Below are 27,854 nucleotides of genomic sequence, written 5' to 3' on the forward strand. Positions count from 1 at the left end.
ATTCCTGCTTCTACCTGAGAGGATTCCATCAAAGAACGCCTCTGTGTTAGACAAGTAACTCTATCCACATTATAGCAGGAGGTGTAAAGCCATAACACATACGTTTTTTCCAGCAGCAGACTATGATCAATAATGTCAAAAGCTGCACTGAAGTCTAACAAGACAGCCCCCACAATCATTTTATCAATTTCGCTCAGCCAATCATCAGTCATTTGTTCCGTGCTTGTTGAGTGTCCTTCCCTGTGTGCTGAAAGCCTGTTGTCAATTTGTTTACTCTGAAAAAGCGTTGTATCTGGTCAAACACCATTTTTTCCAGAAGTTTCCTAAGGGTTGATAAGACTGATTTGGTCGGCTATTTGAGCCTGTAAAGGGGCTTTACTATTGGGTAGCGGAATGACTTTAGTTTCCCTCCAGGCCTGAGGGCACACGCTCTCTAGTAGGCTTAAATTGAAAATGTGTCAAATAGGAGTGTCAATATCGTCTACTATTATCCTCAGTCATTTTCCATCCAGGTTGTCAGACCCCGGTGGCTTGTCTTTAGACAATGATAATTTTTTTCACCTCTTCCACACTGACTTTATGGAATTCATAAGTACAATGCTTGTCTTTCATAATTTGGTCCGATATACTTGGATGTGTAGTGTCAGCGTTTGTTGCTGGCATGTCATCCCTAAGTTTGTTTATCTTGCCAATGGAAAAAGTCCTAAACTAGTTGGCAATATCAGTGGGTTTTGTGATGAATGAGGCATCTGATTCAATGAAGGATTGAGCCGAGTTGGTTTTTTTCCACAAAATTTCATTTAAGGTGCTTCAAAGCTTCTTTATGTCATTTATCTTTGTTTCATAGTATAGTTTATTTGTATTTCTTAGTCACATGATTTCTTAATTTGCAGTACATATGGCAATCAGTTGGGTTGCCAGACTTATTTGCTGTACCTTTTACCTCATCCCTCTCAACCATACAATTTTTCAATTCCTCATCATTCCAAGGGGATATAACAGTTTTTACAGTCATTTTCTTAATGGGTGCGTCCTTATTAGTAACTGCAATAAGTAATTTCATTAATGAGTCAAGTGCAGCATCTGGTTGCTCCTCATTACACACCGCAGATGAAACACCACAGATGTTTGCTGGTAAACCTAGCTTTAGGCGGCTGGTTGTACCGCTAGTAGCTTGCTGTTTGGTACATTTAGTACATAGTAGCCATATCTACGACTTAAAAGAGAAGAGGTTTTACAATCAAGATGCAATAGATTTCCTTTTGTAAAACCCTCTTCTCTCTTTGTCAGATATGGCTACCGGTAGCTGTTTAGCTAGACTAGCTAGCTACGTAGCTTCCTACCCAAGTTAGCAAACAGAAAATAATTTGATTTCCCCATACTGTACACAATGGATTTTAGCCAGCAATACACTATGGGTTTCAGTAGATATACCAAAGTTAGCTAGCTAGGTGGCTTTCATGAAAAATGACTTACTTCGCCCTCTTCATCTGCCCTCTTGGTGCTGGCATCGGCTAGATCAGATTTTCTAGCTAAATCCAGCTTTTTGTTGAGAATCCTCTTCCCTATATTCCGGTTGAAACATGTATGGTTGAATGTCACCATGTAGCTAATAGAATATCACAAAATGCTCCATGGTCGAATTCGTATTGATGAGAGGAATCACTTGAAGCCATTGTGTCTGGTCAGTTCTTTAGTTTTGCCAACAGGGTTTTGTGTTGTGTCCGCCTCTGTCTTGGGGGAGAGCAGGAAGCACTGCCCAACATGAGTTGTAGTCTTTCAGAGAAAAAATGTGTCACCTTGTATATTTAGCAATAAATCTGCCGATAGGAACATCGCTGAAAGATGACCGATGGCACTATCAAACAAGGACAGCTATATCTACACACAAAAATGGATAGTTCAATCGGTATAACATAGAGGAGGATACAAAGCAGCACTACATTTATTTTCAGATCTCTCACCCCCATCATAGTGTATATTCGGCGCAAAGCCAAGTCCCGCCCTCTTCGTGGACAATTATGTGTGAAACACATCTCGCTGACCTCGAAATCCCTTGAACATCAATCGAAACAACTACGGTCCCCCAGGGTGAAATTCCCCTTTTTAATAGGGACAGCAGGTAGGGGGGCAAGAAATGGGAAGGTTGCCAGTTCGAATCCGAGTGCCGACTGGGACAAATCTGGTAGGGAATGGGCCCTACCAGACGGTTGCTGGCAAAGTTCTCCTAGATACCATCTCCTTCTGTTGTGCCCTTGAGCAAGGAACTTAACCCCTATACTGCTCCAAGGGTGTTAAACTGTCCTCCAACATCTCCATGTGTGAGTCCCAGGTGGGTTGCTATAAAGGAAAATGACCAATTTCAATGTCCCTGTAACAATTGACAAAGTGTATAATTAATGTGTCAGAATAGGCAGCCTTTCTGCTCACCAAGTTACCTTTTGTGAACGTATAATTGTGTATTGACAGTTATCTAATTTATTTTCTAAGAAATATACATACCCAATCCCTGTTTGCCTTCCTTGTAAATTTTTTGGGAATCACATTAAACTGTCCCAAAGTGAAGTCTAGAAAGCTCATCTTACATCCTCTGAAAAGTGGAGATTTGTTGTGTGCTGAATATAGACAGAAGCCGTAGTGCACTTGTGTTACAGGAGAGTGTTTTTCAGAGCTACAGTGCTGGAGGGATACAGAGAGGGTATTAATCTACTTCTACGGGCTGGCGCACAACACTCACCTGGCCTGCTACTGCTAGCCAGCCAGGGAGTCAGGAAGCATTGCATTACTAGAGCAATGGGAGAGGTTGACACTACCACATGGGCATTTCTTTTAGATGTAACATGATTGCAACTTTAATGTAGGTTAAGCGTTGGATGAGGGATGGTGTGAAATACGCATTGTTGAAACGTCGAACAGTCTAAATTCTAATGTTGTGGCATAGTTCTCATGACTGATTACAACCAGACAACCAAAAAACAACACTAATTGGTCTTGTCTATGGGGTAGAATATAATAGTCTTGTCCATTGGGTAGCATATATAATAGTCTTGTCCATTGGGTAGAGAATATATAATAGTCTTGTCCACGGGGTAGAATATAATAGACTATTGGGCATATTATATGATTTAGAATTGGGCATATTATACTGTACAATGTTACATCTTTTCCTCAAGAAAGAGCACTGAACAGATGTATGAAACACCTCCACATACACTAACTCCTAATGGATTGGATTGCATTGACATTTTCAATTTTTTTCAAATCCCTTAACATTGTTTGGGGGTAGGACATAGGCTTTTACCGGTATAACAATGCATTATAACTACATCGTAATGCCTTTTAGGTGTTGTCCACAGAACTTAACTCTTAATGTTGAATAAGCACCATGTCAGACTCAGGGATTGTTGCTAGTAGGGGAGTAGACCATGGGTGGGGAGTGAACACAACCCTCATTTTGAAAGCAGGCTGGGATTTTACTTAATGATGTCCCTGTTCCCCATGGCTGGCTGGGGCTCTGCCCTGATGACTCATCCACAGTGTCTGTCAATTTTTTCCAGTGTCTATCAATTTCTCCTCCACTTATCCCCTTTTCTTTTTCCGGACATTGTGTTGTTAGATCTGATGAGCTTGCTCGAGTCGTTTCCTCTTCGGATTGTAAAAAGGTCCATTAAGTCGTCCTCAATCACATTGCAAGCATTTTGTTGTAAATAGATTTTTGAGCAATTCAAACCAACATCCACTTCAGGATCGTTGGATATGATGTTACAAAATCTATTGATTGGCTACCCATCTACATCGATCCGGCCAAATTCCATGGCCACTAACTTTTCTTCTCCACCATGAGTCTGGATTTGACTTCTCAAATATGAGCACATTCAAACCATTATGATTAGTCCCAGAAACCGGCCTACACAAATCATAAATCGCGTAATTTTGACGACTTCTAGGATGTCAGGTTTAGATGGATGTATGGAGTGATCGATGGAGCAATTCAATTAAATTCAGGATCAATCAATCAAATGTATTTATAAATCCCTTTTTAAGTCAGCCGATGTCACAAAGTGCTATACAGAAACCCAGCCTAAAACCCCGAACGGCAAGTAATGCATATGTAGAAGCACGGTGGCTAGGAAAAACTCTAGAAAGGCAGGAATCTAGGAAGAAACCTAGAGGAACTAGGCCCTGAAGGGTGGCCAGTCCTCTTATGGCTGTGCCAGGTGGAGATTATAACAGTACATGGCCAAGATGTTCAAACATTGATAGATGACCAGCAGGGTCTAATAATAATAATAATAATCATCATCATCATCATCATCAACACCACCACAGTGGTTGTAGAGGGTGCAACAGGTCAGCACCTCAGGAGTAAATGTCAGTTGGCTTTTCTTAGCCGATCACAGGGTATCTCTACAACTCCTGCTGTCTCTAGAGAGTTGAAAACAGCAGGTCTGGGACAAGGTAGCACGTCCGGTGAACAGGTCAGGGTTCTATAGCCGCGGGCAGAACAGTTGAAACTGGAGCAGCAGCACGACCATGTGGACTGGGGACAGCAAGGAGTCATCATGCCAGGTAGTCCTGAGGCATGGTCCAAGGGCTCAGGTCCTCTGAGAGAAGAGAAAGAGAGAGGGAGAAAGAGAGAATTAGAGAGAGCATACTTAAATTCACACAGGACACCGGATAAGACAAGAGAAATACTCCAGATATAACAGACTGACCCTAGCTCCCCGACACGTAAACTATTGCAGCATAATTACTGGAGGCTGAGATAGCAGGGGTGGGGGACAGCAGGGGTGGCCCCATCCGATGATACCTCCGGACAGGGCCAAACAGGCAGGATATAACCCCACCCACTTTGCCAAAGCACAGTCCCCACACCACTACCCTGTGACAAGGCCGAGTATAGCCCACGAAGATCTCCCCCACAGCATAAACCCGAGGGGGGCGCCAACCCAGACAGGACCCAGACAGGGTCAACCCACTCAAGTGACGCACCCCTCCTAGGGACAGCATGGAAGAGCGCCAGTAAGCCAGTGACTCAGCCCCCGTAATAGGGTTAGAGGCAGAGAATCCCAGTAGAGAGATTGGAACCGGCCAGGCAGAGACAGCAAGGGTGGTTCGTTGCTCCAGTGCCTTTCCGTTCACCTTCATACCCCTGGGCCAGCTTACACTCAATCATAGGACCTACTGAAGAGATGAGTCTTCAATAAAGACTTAAAGGTTGAGACCGAGTCTGCGTCTTTAACATGGATAGGCAGACCATTCCATAAAAATAGAGCTCTATAGGAGAAAGCTCTGCCTCTAGCTGTTTGCTGAGAAATTCTAGGGACAATTAGGAGGCCTGGATCTTGTGACCGCAGCGTACGTGTAGGTATGTACGGCAGGACCAAATCGGAAAGATGGATAGGAGCAACCCCATGTAATGCTTTGTAGGTTAGCAGTAAAAGCTTGAAATCAGCCCTTGCCTTAACAGGAAGCCAGTGGAGAGGCTAGCACAGGAGTAATATGATTGCATTTTTAGGTTGTAGACAAGATTCTAGCTGATGTGTTTAGCAGTAACTGAAGTTTGTTTAGTGCTTTATCCGGGTAGCTGGAAAGTAGAGCATTGCAGTAGTCTTATCTAGAAGTTACAAAAGCATTTTTATGCATAATTTTTGGACAGAAATTTACCGATTTTTGCAATGTTACGTAGATGGAAAAGGCTGTCCTTGAAACAGTCTTGATATGTTCGTCAAAAGAGAGATCACGGTCCAGAGTAACGTCGAGGTCCTTTACAGTTTTATTTGAAATGACTGTACAACCATCAAGATTAATTGTCAGATCCAACAGAAGATCGCTTTGTTTCTTGGGACCTAGAACTAGCATCTCTGTTTTGTCCGAGTTTAACTTCTCTAGGGCCGGCGGGACGAAATCGTCCCACCTACGTAACAGCCAGTGGAATCCTGTGGCGCGTTATTCAAATACCTTAGAAATGCTATTACTTCAATTTCTCAAACATATGACTATTTTACACCATTTTAAAGACAAGACTCTCGTTAATCTAACCACACTGTCCGATTTCAAAAAGGCTTTACAAAGAAAGCAAAACATTAGATTATGTCAGCAGAGTACCCAGCCAGAAATAATCAGACACCCATTTTTCAAGCTAGCATATAATGTCACAAAAACCCAGAAGACAGCTAAATGCAGCACTAACCTTTGATGATCTTCATCAGATGACACACCTAGGACATTATGTTATACAATACCTGCATGTTTTGTTCAATCAAGTTCATATTTATATCAAAAAACAGCTTTTTACATTAGCATGTGACGTTCAGAACTAGCATACTTCCGGTGAATTTACTAAATTACTCACGATAAACGTTCACAAAAAGCATAACAATTATTTTAAGAATTATAGATACAGAACTCCTCTATGCACTCGATATGTCCGATTTTAAAATTGCTTTTCGGTGAAAGCACATTTTGCAATATTCTCAGTAGATAGCCCGGCATCACAGGGCTAGCTATTTAGACACCCAGCAAGTTTAGCACTCACCAAAGTCAGATTTACTATAAGAAAAATGTTATTACCTTTGGTGTTCTTCGTCAGAATGCACTCCCAGGACTTCTACTTCAATGACAAATGTTGGTTTGGTCCCAAATAATCCATAGTTATATCCAAATAGCGGCGTTTTGTTCGTGCGTTCAAGACACTATCCGAAACGGTAAATAAGGGTTACGAGCATGGCGCATTTCGTGACAAAAAAATTCTAAATATTCCATTACCGTACTTCGAAGCATGTCAACCGCTGTTTAAAATCCATTTTTATGCCATTTTTCTCGTAAAAAAGCGATAATATTCCGACCGGGAATCTGCATTTAGGTAAACAGACGAAAGAAAATAAAGCATGGGGTCGACTCGGGCACGCACATAAGCCCATAGTACTCTGATCGGCCACTTGCCAAAAGCGATAATGTGTTTCAGCCAGAGGCTGCCTCGATATCGTTCAGCTTTTTCCCGGGCTCTGAGAGCCTATGGGAGCCGTAGGAAGTGTCACGTTAGAGCAAAGATCCTCAGTCTTCAATAAAAAGAGCCCAGATGAACAACAACTTGTCAGACAGGCCACTTCCCATATAGAATCCTCTCAGGTTTTTGCCTGCCATATGAGTTCTGTTATACTCACAGACACCATTCAAACAGTTTTAGAAACTTTAGGGTGTTTTCTATCCAAAGCCAATAATTCTATGCATATTCTAGTTACTGGGCAGGAGTAGTAACCAGATTTAATCGGGTACGTTTTTTTATCCAGCCGTGTCAATACTGCCCCCTACCCCCAACAGGTTAAAAGTAAATAATTTGCCGCATCCACTTTCTTATGTAAGTAACACAGGTTTCCGGAGAGGGCAATTTTGGGTCTTCGCCATGTTTCATCGAAATGTACAGCTGTGTATCGTCCACATAGCAGTGAAAGTTATGTTTCTGAATGACATCACCAAGAGGTAAAATATATAGTGAAAACAATAGTGGTCCTAAAACGGAACCTTGAGGAACACCGAAATTTACAGTTGATTTGTCAGAGGACAAACCATTCACAGAGACAAACTGATATCTTTCCGACAGATAAGATCTAAACCAGGGCAGAACTTGTCCGTGTAGACCAATTTGGGTTTCCAATCTCTCCAAAAGAATGTGGTGATCGATGGTATCAAACGTAGTACTAAGGTCTATGAGCACCAGGACAGATGCAGAGCCTCGGTCTGACGCCATTAAACGGTCATTTACCACCTTCACGAGTGCAGTCTCAGTGCTATGATGGGGTCTAAAACCAGACTGAAGCTTTTCATATACGTTGTTCGTCTTCAGGAAGGCCTACACACACTGCCACACGCTGCCACAGGATGAGTTCCCAGGCAACTAAATCTATGGGTCACTAAATCAATAGTTCACAAGTCATTGAACACAAATCTGAATTCATACTGTATGGATGAACATATACAAAAAGAGGATGTCCATGTCATCTACATTGTTGTAATTGACTTGCCTTCATTGTTAAAACAAAGCCTTCAATCACCCCACTACCCTGCCAACACACACTGCCATAGTACTGAGGTGTGTTTGTGTGTTCATTTGTTGACGATGATTCAAGCCAAGATTCATACACACACAGGCATAGTTCAATCTTTTGCAAGGAATGGGCCTATATTTGGCTTATACTGTAAACTGTAATGTAGATCTGTATATTGTGTTTTGTGTCAATTTGAGTTGCATGAGCAAAAAAAGCGGCAAATAGTGAGATCTGTCTGAGTGTGTATTCTTGCCGACGTCTACTTGTGTTTCACTCATCATTCATCCTGTAGAGAGCCATGGTTACAAGTCTGATTTAGTTTCTTTTGGAATATAAGCACAGATGGCAATTCCAATGTACAGACAATCAGTCTGCAGGGATGCCAGTGTACGCCATGCCAGAAAATAAAATATCCTTTAGTTATCAAAAAACAAGTGAAGGCATTGTGTAATAAACATTTGACACAACTGTCCGTTTGCAATGGCGGTTAAATGACATTGTGCATGAAAAAAAAAATAGCTTCACATGATCAGGGCTGAGATTCTAACAAGTGCAGATAAACAACATCAGCAGGTGATTTGCCTCAATAGAAACTAGAACCGTCGGCCTCCCGAGTGGCACAGTGCTAGAGGCATCACTACAAACCAGGGTTCAATCCCGGACTGTATCACAACCGGCTATGATTGGAGGTCCCATAGCGCGGTGCACAATTGGCCCAGCGTCGTCCAGGTTAGGGGAGGGTTTGGCCGGGGGGGCTTTACTCATCACGCTATAGCAACTCGTTGTGGCAGGCCGGGCGCCTGCAGGCTGACCTCGGTCGTCAGGTGGACTGTGTTTCCTCCAACACATTGCTGCGGCTGGCTTCCGGGTTAAGCGGCTGGGTGTTAAGTGCGGTTTGGTGGGTCATGTTTCGGAGGACGCATGATTCGACCTTCGCCTCCCGATGCCGTTGGGGTGTTGCAGCGATGAGACAAGATCGAAATTGGGGAGAAAAAGGGGGTAGAAAAAAAGAAACTAGAACCATTAGTTTGGTATTGTCAAAAGGGGATCCAGAGTTGGACTATGGCATGATCTGTCAGAGAGCGAGAGAGAGAACATAGAGGGAGAGAATGAACAGAGAGTAATGCATTTTCCAGTACTGATAATTTAATCCAGAGAGGGAGAGAGAGAGCACGATAGAGCCTCTGGGCTTTCCAAACATAGAGAAAAACCCCAGACACAGACACTGCAGTCAGAGGATTTCAGGGCTACGGATGCAGACATAAAACCCACCAGTAGAAACTTACTGCAGTAATAATGCGGTAACGACAGGCTTCATCTCCGTGTGGACTGCTTCAAATTGTGCATGTCAATTATGAGGTGGCTCTATTTATTTAACTGTTTCAATCCGGGCCTTGTTTCAGCTTATGTAGTTTGAAGATAATCGCACTGTGGGTCTGCGAGGCGACTATCTGTATTTATGTTTCTAACATTTGTGTGTGTTAGCACTAGTGTTGGGCGGTATACCTTATACTGTATATCAGGGTATTTTGAACTACCCATGTTATGATTTTCAAGTCACTACTGTTAAATATTTATTTGTGTATTTTTTAATACATTTCAATATTTGTGCTTCTTTTAATAAATACCTCCAGTCAACTTGTGCACAAGGTAATAGATAAAGCACATCACGTTCTTCATTTCACGTGTCAGATTATTTTTCCTTATAAAAAATTCCCCAAATGGCTGATTAGGCCATGTCATTTGTGTTTACAAAGAAACACAATGTGCAAACGGGAGCTTTGTGATGTCAGTCACTCCAGGTCAGCGCGTTATTTACATCCGTATGAAATTCACAACTATTGTTTAAAGTAGTTTTTAATCAAGTTAATTGCAGGATTTGCTGTGATTAATACCAACATATTATACAAAAAGCATTACAAGAATATTGACCTCTTGATTTTGTAACGGTTTGGAAAATCTGGTAAATTGATAAAGCCCACTATCTTTAATCCTTAATGTAAACTTGTTTTGACATAGCATTGTTGTTTTTAGCTGTATATATTTTGGATGTTTTGGTGTGTTTAGAATAATTTCAGTGCGATGAATCACGATTAATGAAAATTAGTGCATTAAAATAAAAAAAAGTAAATTTGACTAAACCGATTTAATTCTGGCAGGCCTAGTTTAAAGTGAATTATCTAAGATGTGCAACATTTAATATATCCAGCAGTGTATTTGGTTTGCTAACTTCTTAGCTAGTGGCTTGCAAGATCAAGCATCTTGGTAACAGCAGCTGCTAGAGACAATCCCCTTCTGGATCCCCTCCTGCTGTGTAATATTTGTTTTGTGCGTGCAGTAAACTATGAGTAGCCTTTTGAGATACTTGTATAACTTTATGAGTTGAGCTGTCTGTCCGTGAGGTTAGTTAGTTTGCTCACGCTAGTTAGCATTTACCATGTATCCAATACAGGAATTCCCATGTATAGGATTTGTTAGCATTCTAGTAACACATGCTTGTTGGGCTTTTACCTATCATGGTCCAAACACACCAACACAGTCGTGAAGAGGGAACAACAATGCCTCTTCTCGCTCAGGATTCAGCCGTTATTTAACTAGGCAAGTCAGTTAAGAACAAATTCTTATTTACAATGACGGCCTACCGGGAAACAGTGGGTTAACTACCTTGTTCAGTGGCAGAACGGCAGATTTTTACCTTGTCAGCTCAGGGATTTGATCCAGCAGCCTTTTCGTTACTGGCCTAGTGCTCTAACCACTAGGCTACCTGCCGCCCCAGGAGGCTGAAAGGATTTGGCCTGGCCCCTCCGATCCTTAAGTTCTACACCTGCACCATTGAGAGCTTCTTGACTGGCTGCATCATCACTTGGTATGGCAACTGCTTGGCATCCAACTGCAAGCCGCTACAGAGGGTAGTGAGTACGGCCCAGTACATCACTGCCATTCAGGACATGTTGAAATCATGAACATGTATTGATCATATCTTTAGTAATGCTGCAGAAATATGCTTGAAAGCCATGTCCAGATCCATCGGATGTAGTGATCACAATATAGTAGCCATATCTAGGAAAACCAAAGTTCCAAAGTCTGGGCCTAATATAGTGTATAAGAGGTCATACAATAAGTTTTGTAATGATTCCTATGTTGTTGATGTAAATAATAGTTGTTGGTACGTGGTGTGTAATGAGGAGAAAACAGACATTGCACTTGACACATTTATGAAATTGCTTATCCCAGTTACTAATAAGCACGCACCCAATAAGAAAAGGAAAACTGTTAAATCCCCTTGGATTGAAGAGGAATTAAAAAACGGTATGGTTTAGAGGGATGAGGCAAAAGGAATGGCAAATAATTCTGTCTGCACAACCGATTGGCAAACGTACTGCAAATTAAGAAATCATGTGACTAAACTGAATATAAAGAAGAAGAAACTACACTATGAAACAAAGATAAATGACATAAAGAATGACAGTAAAAAAGCTTTGGAGCACCTTCAATGAACATTTTGGAAAAAAGGCAAACTCAGCTCCATCATCCACTGAATCAGATGGCTCATTCATCACAAAACCAACTGATATTGCAAACTACTTTAACCTGATATGGATAGGGAGCAGTATTTTCACGGCCAGATGAAAAAACGTACCCGATTTTAAACTGGTTACTACTCTGGCCCAGAAACAAGAATATGCATATTATTAGTAGATTTGGATAGAAAACTCTGTTTTTAAAAACCTGAGAAAAAGTCAACCAGGAAGTGTAGGATCTGAGAAATGTAGTTCTTCTTTCTAGTCCCTTTCGAAACTACAGTATGTGTGCTGTTACGTTGCACTTTCTAAGGCTTCCATTGGCTGTCTAAAGCCTTCAGAAAGCGGATTGAGCCTTCTCCTGTCTCTGGGCAGAGTATAGGAGCTCAGTTACTGAGTGGTCTGCCTGAGGACAAAGAGATTGGATATGCGTGTTCCCCCGAGCACGCTGTTTTTTCTTTTTCTCCTTGAATGAATACGCTATTGTCTGGTTGGAATATTATCGCAATTTTATGTAAAAAATACCATAAAAATGTATTTTAAACAGCATTTGACATGCTTCTAAGTACGGTAATGGAACATTTTGACATTTTGTGTCTCGAATTGCGCTCGCGCGTTACCCTTTGGATAGTGACCTGAACGCACAAACAAAACGGAGGTATTTGGACATAAATATGGATTATTTCGAACAAAAACAACATTTCTTGTGGAAGTAGCAGTCCTGGGAGTGCATTCTGATGAAGATCAGCAAAGGTAATACAATATTTCTAATAGTAATTCTGAGTTTAGGTTGCCCCGAACTTGGCGGGTGTCTGAATAGCTCACCGTGATGGCTGAGCTATGTACTCAGAATATTAAAAAATCTGCTTTCGCCGAAAAGCTATTTTAAAATCTGACACAGCGATTGCATAAAGGAGTTCTGTATCTATAATTCTTAAAATAATTTATGTATTTTGACAACGTTTATGATGAGTATTTTTGTAAATTCACCGGAAGTTTTCGGTGGGAATACATTTTCTGAACATCACGCGCCAATGTAAAAAGCTGTTTTTGGATATAAATATGAACTTGAATGAACAAAACATACATGTATTGTATAACATAATGTCCTAGGAGTGTCATCTGATGAAGATCATCAAAGGTTAGTGCTTCATTTTGCTGTGTTTTGGGTTTTATTGACATTATGGAACCAACACGACCCTGAACAGCTTATACCCCCAAGCCATAAAACTGATAAATTAGTTAAATAGTTTATCAAAAAGCTACCAGGACTCTCTGCATTGACCCTTTCTGACTCATCACATACGCTGCTGTTACTGTTTATTATCTGTCATTTTATTCCTAGTTAAATGTACATATCTACCTCAATTACCTCGTACCCCTGCACATCAACTCGGTACTGGTATCCTGTGTATATAGCCAACCTATCGTTTCTCATTGTGTATTTATTATTACGTGTAATTACTTTTCTGTTATTCCTCTATAAGCATTTCACTTGCAGTCCATACCTGTTTTTGAGAAAGCATTTGACCAATAACATTTGATTTGATTTTGACGACATGAGACACATTTGATGGAAGAACCGAGAGTTAGAAAAATGCAGGTACCGAACCGTTTTTCATGTTGTAGTATCAAAAAACTACCAAAGTTACAGTATACCGTACAATACTAATAGGAACATCTCTGATAGTTTTTCTCAAAGTTGCCGAGATACCACGTGCGTTCACGTATATCACTACATTCGTAACAATCGAAACATTGCGAAACTTGTAATTGATCAAATAAGCCTCACTTCGCAAATTAGCTATTCAATTTTATGTTTAAAAAATTAAACTCTCTCATTGACCTCCATACAAAATATTTGCAATTGTTCTGCTTACCGCTGTATTCTCGCATGGACAGATTTTAGGGCGGAGTCATCCCTCTGGCATCGCCTCTTTCACTCTGACAGTATTCATAGCTCATAGTGTCCAGACAAACTGGTGCTAAGACCGGCTGGTTTTAATGGATAACAATCATTCTTCCAACATGAGCAGTCAAACATTAATTATAAGCTTTTGAGCCTCACATTGTAAATGCTGGGTTGAAATCTCAAACATGAACCTTCAAATAATCACACTGGTGTCACTGGGGACAACTCTGTCCTCTCTATAGCATAAACCAGTCTCTGTAAAGATGATTAACATGTATAAAGATGGGCAGTCTAAGGATAATTTTCTATGGATGGTCAATGTAATCTGCCTGAGATAAATGATCTGCCGTTGATAAAAATAAATGGTGCGCCCCATGACTAACAGCAGTTAAGAAGAATTCAACTGTTGGTCCAAATATCAAAGTCAATGAAATTTTACGACTGACTTTTACATTATATTACATGCTGTACATCTCTGATCTTCATCAGTACAATAGTACCAGAACCACTCGCTCTGATTTAGGAATTTATTTTGGTCAGTGGGAACGGTAATGAATACATGGTCGTCTCGACTGGTTTATGGGGTAGCTTTTGGGACTGAGCTGTGTCTTTGTGGAAGGAAAATTGCCTGGCTCAGCTGGCCCATCTATGTCATTGTGGTGGAGTTGACTGACGCTGTTGTGACTTTGTCTGGGCACAGTGGAGTGGCAGTGCCAGGCGATGCACTATGGCAGCGTTACACAAGCCCTGTCTCCTGTCCTCGGGAGTGAGGTCACCAAACCATTCATGGTTACTGCTGTTGTGTCTCGACTGAGATTTGAGTCTCGTGGATTCTCTTTGTCACTGTAATAGGAAAACAGTGTGCCCTAAATGTAACAAAAGAAGGGGTTGAGCTGCTCAATTTAATTTGTGTTTCAGGTGTAATGGTAGAAACACTAGGATGGTGCAGTGTCATGATAGATGGGGCCGTAAGACTGTCATAATGCTTAATTAAAAGTATGGCAGTTAGAGAACAGCGCATCTGATGGATACACACACGACTCACCTATACAATAGTCAGTGTAACTCCCTCCAGTAACCACGAGCACAACCGTTCCTTGATTTTAACTGGCGGCTTTATTCTGTAGTTTAGTCAGAATTATCACCTTCCGTGAGAACTATAAAGTAAATGAAAATACAGTTTAAGCACACTCTTACACCTTCTTATCTTATGAGTGACTTATTAGCTTGGTATAACTCTGAAGTCCTTACATACATACACAGTTTAGCCGGAGCTATAACAGTATCAGATTGAACACACGAATAAAGGAAAAATACCTCATTGGCTGCTTATTACAGAAGGGAGGAAATCAAACGTCACACTTATTATTCCTGGCATGAATTCACGCTTCATCCTAACATACACATATCAACCTTTACGAACTACACCCGGTAACATGAAAACTTAGCTAACACCGCGCGGGAATGCCTTCACCCCCAAAGATGTGTTGCTACGATAATGATCCCCGTTACAACAGTTATTAGCCACGTAGTTCCACCTGTCTTATCATTTCCCCCGCATAGCGAACACGTAAACAATTCAAACAAAAAAACGACATAGACTTACAGATTAATTGTCAGTTACAGTCAGTTAATGTTGATTTCCACATCTCTGTTGTTTTGGTCAGTGGAAACCACCCAAACACGATTTTGCATATTTGAAGTGCTCTTCGGTGTCATTAAAGAAGTTCCCTCTTTGTAAAACTTTGCCCCTACTACTTCTTTCCTCTGTCAAGGCAACAATAAGAACTCCCCTAACCTGTATCTAGGAGTGAGGGGTCTTCTTTCTGAGGTTTGTGGTTAAGAATTTGATGTATCATGTCAGAAATGTTGTTACTAACTCTACTGTAACACGGAACCCAAACCGGCTGCGCGCGTGCACTATCGTGCATAAATGTATTTTGTCCCCCCACACCAAACGCAATCACGACACGCAGGTTAAAATATCAAAACAAACTCTGAACCAATGACATTAATTTGGGGACAGGTCGAAAAGCATTAACATGTATGGCAATTTAGCTAGTTAGCTTGCACTTGCTAGCTAATTTCTCCTATTTATTTAGCTAGCTTGCTGTTGCTAGCTAATTTGTCCTGGGATATAAACATTGATTTGTTATTTTACCTGAAATGCACAAGGTCCTCTACTACGACAATTAATCCACACATAAAACGGCCAACTGAATCGTTTCTAGTCATCTCTCCTCCTTCCAGGCTTTTTCATCTTTGAACTTATATGGTGATTGGCATCTACACTTTTATAGTATTACCACGACAACTGGCAAAACATTTAGTCTTTCAATCACCCACGTGGGTATAACCAATGGGGAGATGGCACGTGGGTACCTGCTTCTATAAACCGATGAGGAGATGGGAGAGGCAGGACTTGCAGCGCGATCTGCGTCAAAAATAGGAATGACTTCTGTTTTAGCCCTTGGCAACACAGACGCTCGTTGGCGCACGTGAGCAGTGTGGGTGCAATAATTGAATAACATGGATTTCTTAATTTATTTTGTGACGCTCGCACACGCGATGTGTCCGGTCTGATCAGCATGTAAGAGAGCTGTGATGATCATGGGTAGGTGAAACATTTCACCCTTTATCCTGTTCATAGTGCCCAATTAAGATTGTACACAAGGTCCAGCGGACATTTGACTTCCTCTTTATTCTAACCCCTCCAAAAGACACACATGCAGGTTGGAGCAAAAGACACAGGGGGATAACAAACCGCAGCCACCCGCTGCTTTTAGCCATTTGTCGTTCTGGTGTGAAAATTGTATTTTTTTTTCAGCATGTATCTCGTGAGTCTCTTTTTGCTTTTTTTATTTAAAAGAATCTTTGAAATTTTACAACCATAATAGATTAATTCATGTAAATACAAATATGTTTTCACATCAATATGTGGGTTCATTATTAGCCTACTTAACAGGATTTATATATTTAATAGTGTCCATGAAAGTTTTTGTAGGTGAACCTGTTTTTTGGAGTCCAGCTTTCTTCTTTTTAATTCCGTTTTGATTTGCTTAAAAATAGTGTTCAAGGGACAATGCAGAAGCATCTTGTCTTCCAAATCTTATTGTCCACCATAAGTATTTAGTACTGTCATTCCATGCATCAAGACACCTACTCATTCCAGGGTTTTTCTTTATTTCTACTATTTAATACATTGTAGAATAATAGCGAATACATCAAACTATGAAATAACACATATGGAATCATGTAGTAACCAGAAAAGTGTTAAACGACTAAGATAGCCTAATTTGGTAAAATACCAAGTCCAGATTATAGCAAGAACAGGTCAAATAAGCAAAGACAAACAGCAGTCCATCATTGCTTTAAGACATGAAGGTCAGTCAATCTGGAAAATGTGTGTGCCGTTGCAAAAACCATCAAGCGCTATGATGAAACAGGTTCTCATGAGGACCGCCACAAGAAAGGAAGACCCATAATTACCTCTGCTGCAGAGGATAAATTCATTAGAATAACTGCACCTCAGATTGCAGCCCAAATAAATGCTTCACAGAGTTCAAGTAACAGACACATCTCAACCTCAACTGATCAGAGGAGACTGCGTGAATCAGGCCTTCATGGTTCAATTGCTGCAAAGAAACCACTACTAAAGGACACCAATAAGAAGAAGAGACTTGCTTGGGCAAAGAGACACGAGCAATGGACATTAGACCGGTGGAAATCTGTCCTTTGGTCTGATGAGTCTATATTTAAAATTTTTGGTTCCAACCGCCGTGTCTTTGTGAGACGCAGAGTAGGTGAACGGATGATCTCCGCATGTGGTTCCCACCGTGAAGCATGGAGGAGGAGGTGTGATGTTGTGGGGTTGCTTTGCTGGTGACACAAGGTGATTTATTTAGAATTCAAGGCACACTTAACCAGCATGGCTACCTCAGCATTCTGCAGCGATATGCCATCCCATCTGGTTTGCGCTTAGTGGGACAGTCATTTGTTTTTCAACAAGACAGTGACTCAACACACCTCCAGGCTGTGTAAGGGCTATTTTACCAAGAAGGAGAGTGATGGAGTGCTGTATCAGACGACCTGGCCTCCACAATCCCCCAACCTCAACCCAATTGAGATGGTTTGGGATGAGTCAGACTGCAGAATGAAGGAAAAGCAGCCAACAAGTGCTCAGCATATGTGGGAAATCCTTCAAGACTGTTGGAAAAGCTGGTTGAGAGAATGCAAAGAGTGTGCAAAGCTGTCATCAAGGCAAAGGGTGGCTGCTTTGAAGAATCTAAAATTTACACTCCCATTCAAGAGTTTGGGGTCACTTAGAAATGTCCTTGTTTTCCATGAAAACATACATGAAATGTGTTGCAAAATGAATAGGAAATATAGTCAAGATGTTGACAGGGTTATAAATATAGATTTTAAATTGAAATAATTAATTGCAAAGAATGTGCATGTGGTTATACTAGGGAAATTGGGTTTCCATAGCTAGCTTTGATTGTGAGAAACAACCTCTGGATAATCAAAACAGCGCTTTGTGAGGTGTTAACATTCCCAGTTAGCCATTGTTATGTAAATGAAAGCTGAAAAGTACCAGTGGCCTGGCTTTGGTCTGCCGGAGCCATGGCCCAGTGTGACACGGGTGCCGGCCCACATGGATGGAAACGGAAAAGTCTGAGCCTTTTGGGTAAAACCCTGGGTTAAATCTTTTATGTAAATGCAGCAATAGTCCTTTGTAATCTAAATTAGTTTGACAGAGTTATGTCAGACTCGAGGGGGTTAGCGAGAAATGCTATGAAATGGAACAGTGTGATTGGTTGGTGAGTCAGTTCCAGTTGAATAACCCAAATTATTTAGCAAATTCTCAATAGTCATAAAGATGTCAGAATATAGATATGACGTCATTGTTTTAGAACTATCCACTGAGTGGTTCAATATGCCCATAAATCAGTACAATCTATTTTTTCGTTTTTTTGTAATTGCCGGTGTCATGGATATAGAATTGGGGTCATGTATACTGTGATAATACAGATACAAAAAAAGAGTAACGGAGAGCAATTTATAACACGGCAAACTTAGCATACGAGGCATATATGGTAACTTCATGGATGCAGCCATCTTTATGCACGTCTGCTATTTCGCCTTCAACGTAATGTTGGATAAAGTCCTGTCACTGCTGCAGCCTTCTGTCATAAAAGTTCATGAAACGTCCACCTCAGCACTTGTCTATCTGTTATACACTTCCATCTATCCCTGACCACTTGCAAAGTGGGCCATTTTTAGCTATGCTGAGAGGGAAGGTTGTAATCTTGCAAAGGTTTAGTGTTTCTCCTTGACGATAACTGGTGCAGCTTGACATGAGTGTTGTCTAATTTGCCTTTGGCAGTCGCTCTCAGGGATGTTTTGGTTTGGAAAGGGAGTTGAATAGTGGTAGTCTGAGAGGGATAGCAGGACAGGTAGTGATAGAGGGTTAGGAAAAGGACAGAGGAGAAGGCAGAATGGACAAGAAAAAGAGGGAGCGGAAGAGCAACAGAAAGGGAGGGAGGAGAAAGAATGATAGAGTTGAGGGCTAAATGTTGGGTTGGGTTTAGTGAAGTGGCTCCATTGAGATCAAGAGACGTGTGTGTGTGTGCGCATGCATGCACCTTCTGACCAAATAGCTTGGCAGTGTGATGTGTGTTCAGCTGCATTGTCTGGCTGTATGCACATCAGTGTGGGTGAGCGATTGTGTTTGAGAGTGTGTATTTGTTATGCTACCCTTCAGGCAGGGTCTTGAAAATCCAGTCCCTCTCATGACATCATTTGATATTGTCCCATAGATGTGTTACTTTTCCTACAAACTTGAAATGGACACAATGGCTGAATGTGTGTGTTTGTTTAATGTATAGTATTTGTGTTTGGTAGGTTTTTGCTGAGTAACAGCACTTTGCACGCCTGTCCTTGGCAAATGGAAATACTGGTGATTGACACCTTCCTTTTATGGTGTTTGCTGACCCAGTTCATTGTTTTGGACTTGGACAAGATATTGCTCAATGAGGTTGTCAGTTGTGTTTGGCTCACACTGCAGAAATTGTCTTCCATCTGGAAGTTGTGTGTGTGTGTGTGTGTGCCTTTTTATCAGGTGTCTCCTGGACTAAAAGCCATGCTTAATTCACTTTATTCATACCACAGCCATTTGAACATTCAAATTTTCCAACGAGGCACATTTTCTAACGAGGTAGGAAGTGAAGTGCTCTGTTGAAAACAATGCAAAAACCTTCCCATAGTGTGATCTGTAGCCTGTATATTAAAAATGACTGCACACCAACGCACAAAAATGTTATATTTCGATTTGGAATAATAATCATAATAATTCATTTAATTTGTAAAGAGCGTTTCTGCCACCCAAGGCGCATACACACGGCATAGTAAAAAATACAAAAATCGATTTCCCCTCACTCGAGGGGAGGACCTTGTGGAATGCTGCACTGAGGTCCAACAGTATGAGGATGCTGGCAGTCCCAGAGTCAGCACTCATGAAGAGGTCATTGGTGGCCCTTACCAGGGCAGTCTCGGTACGGTGTCTAGCTCCGAGACTTGACTGGAAGGTCTCCAGTAGCTTGTGAAGGGCCAGATGGTGATGGACAAGGGCCAGATGGTGTTGGAGTTGTCTAGACACAGCATGTTCAAGGAGCTTACCCGAAAAGGGCAGGTTGGACTTCTCATGGTCATCTGGGTCAGATCCAGGCTTTTTAAGTACTGATTGAGCTGAGGAGAACATTGGTGTAGAACCATTGCTAGGGGTGTCCCGATCTGGCCGTATTCATAACCGTATCCATAAATTGACAGTTAATAGTCAGATTGGCTGATACTCATGAGCTGAAAAATTTAATTGTTTTAAAATGTCTAAATGGAGGTTGGCACCTGCACAATTCTATAAATCAAACAAGCCGTAGATGTGGATCTGTGTCTCTGTGTGCGTGTTCTCAAAACTTGCATCAGCGTTTCATCCTTTTTTCCTACCCCTTGCTCTGCTTATTAGATATTATGCACATTGGTAGCTTGGTAGCAAACATCCTTGTTATAGTAGCAATCAAAAGGATGTGGGCGAAATGTGAGGAGAAGTGACCTGTGAAATGATCAAGCGATGAAGAGCAAGTGAACTGAGAGACAGCTTCCCTCTATCCAATCAGAGCAGCAGGATCAACCTACAGCCTGACCATTTCTTCACAGACAGCAGAACTAGACAGTTGAATTATTTAGAGCGCACTGCACTACGCACTGTTTGAGTGACATGAGAGAGATGCGTACTGGCAGCTAAAAACATATTTTGTTTTAGATCACGCATAATTACCCCCAAAATTCTTATCATAATCATATGGTGACAATTCTCCATATCCGTTACGGTACTAGTTTTGGAGTACTCAGAACAGCCCTCGTCTTTGTCCTCTACCACCCTGAGTTTAATACAGCGCTTTATTAGCTAACTGCACTAGTCGTCTATGGAGAATAGCTATGAAAAAGGTCTATGGAGAGTCTTTATTCAAAGTGTTTCTAGTCTAGGAATAGGTTCAATCTGGGTCCAGGAAATCATCACAATGAGTTTAATCAGGTGTGTTAATTAGTGCTGGAGCAAAAGTGTGACACTGTTGCGGTCCTCGAGGACAAAAACCGCCCCGCCATTGGTAAAAGGGAACTCAGGATAAAAGGAGAAGTCTGCCTGTACCACTTGCCAAGTTCTTTGCTGTGAGAGCATATTGACTCAGATCCAACCCACTGGGCACACCACGTAATTTCAAGGTGGATAATTGGGTAATATTTGGTTGATACGTTGATCAGTGAGATTACAACCTATTTACTTGTATTTATTCAGGGGAGCCCAATTGAGACCCTGCCTCATTTGCAATGGTGCCCTGAGGACAAACATTCCATCAATACCCCCCACCCCCCCAAAAGACGGCTATAAATACATTAAATCAGGTTATTACAACAAGTTATAATAGTCAATTGAAACAATTGCACACTTCAGTGAAATCATTTAATAACAGAGTTTTAAACTGCCCTGTCAGCACCAGGGAATCCAGGTGGAATTTGTTTTGTAAGGTATTCCATAACTGTGGTGCGTTAAAACTAAAGGCGGATTTAGCCAACTTTGTGGAGACAAGCGGGTCCTTGAGTTTACCAACCCTGCAAACGGGTTCCACAGGGAAGTAGGGTACAGTGCCTTCTGTAAGTATTCACACCTTGATCTTTACCACATTTTGTTGTGTTACAGCCAGTGTCACTGTTTTTTGGCAGAAATGCCTTCTGGAACATGTGAACTTTCATGTGTCTTAACCTGCTGGGGGAAGGGGGCAGTATTTACACGGCCGGATAAAAAACGTACCCGATTTAATCTGGTTATTACTCCTGCCCAGAAACTAGAATATGCATATAATTATTGGCTTTGGATAGAAAACACCCTAAAGTTTCTAAAACTGTTTGAATGGTGTCTGTGAGTATAACAGAACTCATATGGCAGGCAGAAACCTGAGAAGATTCTGTACAGGAAGTGCCCTCTCTGACCATTCCTTGAGCTTCTTGACTCTGTTTATTGAAGACTGAGGATCTTTGCTGTAACGTGACACTTCCTACGGCTCCCATAGGCTCTCAGAAGGCGGGAAAAAGCTGAATGATGTAATTCCAGCCCCAGGCTGAAACACATTAGCGCTTTTGGCAAGTGCTCTGTCAGAGGACAATGGGCTGAGGCGCGTGCACGAGTCGACCCCATGTTTTTATTTTCTTTCGTCTTTGAACCTAAACACAGATTCCCGGTTGGAATATTATCGCTTTTTTACGAGAAAAATGGCATAAAAATTGATTTTAAACAGCGGTTGACATGCTTCGAAGTACGGTAATGGAATATTTAGAAATGTTTTGTCACGAAATGCATCGTGCGCGTCACCCTTCTTTACCATTCGGATAGTGTCTTGAACGCACAAACAAAACAGAGGATATTTGAACATAACTATGGATTATTTTGAACCAAACCAACATTTGTTATTGAAGTAGAAGTCCTGGGAGTGCATTCTGACGAAGACAGCAAAGGTAATAACATTTTTCTTATAGTAAATCTGATTTTGGTGAGTGCTAAACTTGGTGGGTGTCTAAATAGCTAGCCCTGTGATGCCGGGCAATCTACTGAGAATATTGCAAAATGTGCTTTCACCGAAAAGCTATTTTAAAATCGGACATAGCGAGTGCATAGAGGAGTTCTGTATCTATAATTCTTTAAATAATTTATGTTTTTTGTGAACGTTTATCGTGAGTAGTAAATTCACCGCAAGTTTGCGGGGGGTATGCTAGTTCTGAACGTCACATGCTAATGTAAAAAGCTGTTTTTTGATATAAATATGAACTTGATTGAACAAAACATGCATGTATTGTATAACATAATGTCCTAGGGTTGTCATCTGATGAAGATCATCAAAGGTTAGTGCTGCATTTAGCTGTCTTCTGGGTTTTTGTGACATTATATGCTAGCTTGAAAAATGGGTGTCTGATTATTTCTGGCTTGGTACTCTGCTGACAATCTAATGTTTTGCTTTCGCTGTAAAGCCTTTTTGAAATCGGACAGTGTGGTTAGATAAAGGAGAGTCTTGTCTTTAAAATGCTTTTAAAACTTACGGGGAATTCGCTAACATTTTACTAAATTACTCACGATAAATGTTCACAAAAAGCATAACAATTATTTTAAGAATTATAGATACAGACCTCCTCTATGCACTCGATATGTCCGATTTTAAAATAGCTTTTTGGTGAAAGCACATTTTGCAATATTCTAAGTACATAGCCCAGGCATCACGGGCTCGCTATTTAGACACCCGGCAAGTTTAGCACTCACCATAATCATATTTACTATTATAAAAATGTCATTACCTTTTGTTGTCTTCGTCAGAATGCACACCCAGGACGTCTACTTCAATAACAAATGTTGGTTTGGTCCAAAATAATCCATCGTTATATCCGAATAGCGGCGTTTTGTTCGTATGCGTTCCAGACACTATCCGAAATAGTAAAGAAGTGTCGCGCTTAGCGCAATTCCTGACAATAAAATTCAAAGTATTCCATTGCCGTACGTCGAAGCATGTCAACCGCTGTTTAAAATCAATTTTTACGTCATTTTTCTCGTGAAAAGCGATAAAATTCCGACAGGGAATCTCCTTTTCGGCAAACAGAGGAAAAAATCCCAAAGGCGGGGGCGGTCGGGGTCACGCGCATAAGCTAGTGTCTCTTGATGGGCCACTTGAGAAAGGCGATAATGTGTTTCAGCCTGGGGCTGGAATGACGACATTCTCTTTTTTCCCGGGCTCTGAGAGCCTATGGACGACGTGGGAAGTGTCACGTTAGAGCAGAGATCCTTAGTAAATGATAGAGATGGCAAAGAAGTTCCAGAAATGGTCAGACAGGCCACTTCCTGTAAAGGAATCTCTCAGGTTTTGACCTGCCATTTGAGTTCTGTTATACTCACAGACACCATTCAAACAGTTTTAGAAAATTTAGGGTGTTTTCTATCCATATGTAATAAGTATATGCATATTCTAGTTACTGAGTAGGAGTGGTAACCAGATTAAATCGGGTATGTTTTTTATCCAGCCGTGTCAATGCTGCCCCCTAGCCCTAACAGGTTAAGAAAGTGTGAACAATGCTGAATGGGTGTGCAGACAAAGAAGAGCTCTTCACTAGATACCAAAACATTCGAAGGCCATTTTCTCAAAATTGAGTTTACAAGTTTATCAACTTTAAAAGCAGAATTACTTTCCCATTGTTCCTCCTAAATGCAGTGTATGTTATACCATTTTGTAGCTCTGAGTCTCTACTTTCATCGAATGTAAAAAACACAATTTCAAATTTTGCTACATATGACCAAATCCAGGTGGTGTGTCACATGTATTTAGTTTTTCCTGCATTAAGTACAAGTTTTAAATCAAATTGGGCTTTCTGTAATTCAACAAAATCAGATTGCAGCTCTAACTTAGCTTGGTCAACAGGTGCAATGGCATACATAACTGTACGTCTGCATACAGATTAATATTACAGGATTCAATACATGGACCATACATGCATGCATACATACATACATACATACATACATACATACATACATACATACATACATACATACATACATACACTGAACAAAAATATAAACGCAACATGTAAAGGGTTGGTCCCATGTTTCATGAGCTGAAATAAAAGATCCCTGAAATGTTCCATATGCACAAAAAGTGTATTTCTCTCAAATTTTGTGCACAAATTTCTTCACATCCCAAGAAGCTGATTAAACAGTATGATCTTGTGCTGGGACAATAAAAGGCCACTCTAAAATGTGCAGTTATGTCACACAACACAATGCCACAGATGTCTCAAGTTTTGAGGCTGTGGGCGATTGGCATGCTGACTGCAGGAAAATTAAATGTTAATTTCTCTACCATAAGCCACCTTCAACATAACATTTTTTATTTAATACATTTTTGTTGAATTTTTTCATGTTTCTTTTTTTTCTTATTTTACCCCTTTTTGTCCCCAATTTCGTGGTATCCATTTGGTAGTTTGTGTTGTCTCATCGCTGCCACTCCTGTATGGACTCGGGAGAGGCGACGGTTGAGAACTGTGAACTCCGACACACAACCCAACCAAGCCACACTGAGGAAACACCGTACACCTGGCGACCGTGTCAGAGTGCACTGCGCCTGGCCCACCACAGGAATCGCTAGTGCGCGATGGGACAAGGATATCCCTACTGGCCAAACCCTCCCCTTACCAGGATGATGCTGGGCCAATTGTGCGCCAGCCCATGGGTCTCCCGGTTGCAGCCGGCTGCGACAGAGCCTGGACTCGAACCCACAATCTCTAGTGGCACAGCTAGCACTGCGATGCCACTCGGGAGGCCCTTCAACATATTTTTTGAGAATTTGGAAGTACGTCCAACTGGCCTCATAATCGCAGATCAAGTGTATGTTGTCTTGAGGGTGAGTGGTTTGCTGGTTTGCTGTCAACGTTGTGAACAGAGTGCCCCATGGTGGCGGTGGGGTTATGGTATGGGCATGAATAAGCTACGGACAACGAACACAATTGCATTTTATCGATGGCAATTTGAAGGCAGAGAAATACTGTGAAGAGATCATGAAGCCCATTGTCATGCCATTCATCCACCTCCATCACCTCATGTGTCAGCATGATAATGCACGGCCCCATGTCACAACTATCTGTACACAATTCCTGGAAGCTGAAAATGTCCCAGTTCTTCCATGGCCTGCATACTCTCCAGACATCACACATTGAGCATGATGGGATGCTCTGGATTGACGTGTACGACAATGTGTTCCAGTTCCCGCCAATATCCAGCAACATTCCACAGGCCACAATCAACAACCTGATCAACTCTATGCAAAGGAGATGTGTCGTGCTGCATGAGGCAAATGGTGGTCATACCAGCTACTGACTGGTTTTCTGCCCCTACTTGTTTTTTAAGGTATCTGTGACCAACAGATGCATATCTGTTTTCCCAGTCATGTGAAATCCATAGATTAGGGCCCAATGAATGTATTTAAATTGACTGTTTTCCTTATGAACCGTAACTCATTAAATACTTAAACATTTTGCATTTATTCAGGATAGTAAAGAGAACAGGTGCCAATACCGACCCCTGTGGTACATCTTTCGTAATATCGAGGAAACTAGACTTGACACCATCAGAAAGCACACATTGTATCCTGTTTGTCAGATAGCTCTTAAACCATTTGCAAGAGTTACTTCCAGGCCCATTTAAGAATGAGTAGGGAATGAGTAGGGAATGGTCAACGATGTCGAATGCCTTGAAAAGCTCTATAGATAGGGCAGCACAATGTTTTTTACGATCTAGGCAATTTAAAGCATCATATTTAACGCAGTGGCAGAAACAGTGCTATGTCCAGATCTAAAACCCGATTGGTGCATAGAATAGAATGAGTAGAATAGAAGTTTAAAAAGTTGTTAGCTGGGAGTTGGTCAGGGATTCACCTTAAAAAGACAGCTAAAAGTGAGTTGAATTATCACTATGCTTTCAACCATCTAAAAGCACCACCGAATTCCAATGGAGAAACAATGTCCGATTTTATGTTTTAGTTGTCACCCGAATGTCTATCACTGCTCTTTCAACTATCTAAAAGCACAGCGAAGTTCAAATCAGATATTTTGTTTATTTATTCATCAGTTTGTGTTATCACTGTGATTCATCTCAAAGCACAACCAAATGACCTGGATTACATTTACATTACATTTACATTTTAGTCATTTAGCAGACGCTCTTATCCAGAGCGACTTACAAATTGGTGCATTCACCTATAATATCCAGTGGAACAACCACTTTACAATAGTGCATCTAAATCTTTTAAGGGGGGGGGTTAGAAGGATTACCTTATCCTAACCCAGGTATTCCTTGAAGAGGTGGGGTTTCAGGTGTCTCCGGAAGGTGGTGATTGACTCCGCTGTCCTGGCGTCGTGAGGGAGCTTGTTCCACCATTGGGGTGCCAGAGCAGCGAACAGTTTTGACTGGGCTGAGCGGGAACTGTGCTTCCTCAGAGGTAGGGAGGCGAGCAGGCCAGAGGTGGATGAACGGAGTGCCCTTGTTTGGGTGTAGGGCCTGATCAGAGCCTGAAGGTACGGAGGTGCCGTTCCCCTAACAGCTCCGTAGGCAAGCACCATGGTCTTGTAGCGGATGCGAGCTTCGACTGGAAGCCAGTGGAGAGAGCGGAGGAGCGGGGTGACGTGAGAGAACTTGGGATTTGGGATTACAGTTGAGATGACATTAAAAGTACATAGTGCAAGTGATCAGTGCTGTAGAAATTCTGCACAGATTATTACAGCAATCGTGAAGATCTCCACAGACCTGCAATGACCTATGCATGGTATCTTGAACATGTACGCTTTACAGGTATATGATTACAGAAGAAGAAATGTATAGGTACATTAACCTCAGTGAGGCCATGGACATGTTACTCATTTTAAGGTTGAATATTACATTCGTTTGTAAGAGGGCCTTAACTTTTGGCTATTTACTGTATTAGAAAAGTAATATTGAATTGTGCTGGGTTGACAACGCAACCAAAAATGTACATTTACATCTGAGCCGCTGGCAAAATCTAAATGTTTTACTTTTATTTTTGGTTGAGTTGGATATATGAATCCAACACATAATTTAACTTGTTAGAAAGTTAATAGGCTATTTATTGTATTTCAAAAGGGAACTTGAGTTGTTTAGTTGTCAATGCAATCAAATATCAACATTTGAAGGAGATTTATCTTTCTCTTGGATACTTACATCTGTTCCACTGACTTAGTCTGGCTTTAATTTCAGTTTGTCTACAAATTAAT

At 41.2% G+C, this 27,854-nt stretch overlaps 1 protein-coding gene and 1 long non-coding RNA gene across 2 annotated transcripts in view; one reads left to right on the forward strand and one right to left on the reverse strand.

Moving 5' to 3' along the window:
- asap1a (ArfGAP with SH3 domain, ankyrin repeat and PH domain 1a) overlaps window positions 1-27,854 on the forward strand; it is a 190,958-nt gene that overhangs the window by 12,995 nt on the left and 150,109 nt on the right.
- Window positions 14,579-14,990, reverse strand: LOC123726644 (uncharacterized). The gene is made up of 2 exons (XR_006758700.1): window positions 14,799-14,990; window positions 14,579-14,638 (listed from the first exon to the last, which is right to left on the reverse strand). It is a non-coding gene; the product is annotated as an uncharacterized lncRNA (long non-coding RNA).

The sequence above is a fragment of the Salmo salar genome, chromosome ssa14 (assembly GCF_905237065.1).
Source record: "Salmo salar chromosome ssa14, Ssal_v3.1, whole genome shotgun sequence".
Taxonomy (NCBI): domain Eukaryota; kingdom Metazoa; phylum Chordata; class Actinopteri; order Salmoniformes; family Salmonidae; genus Salmo; species Salmo salar.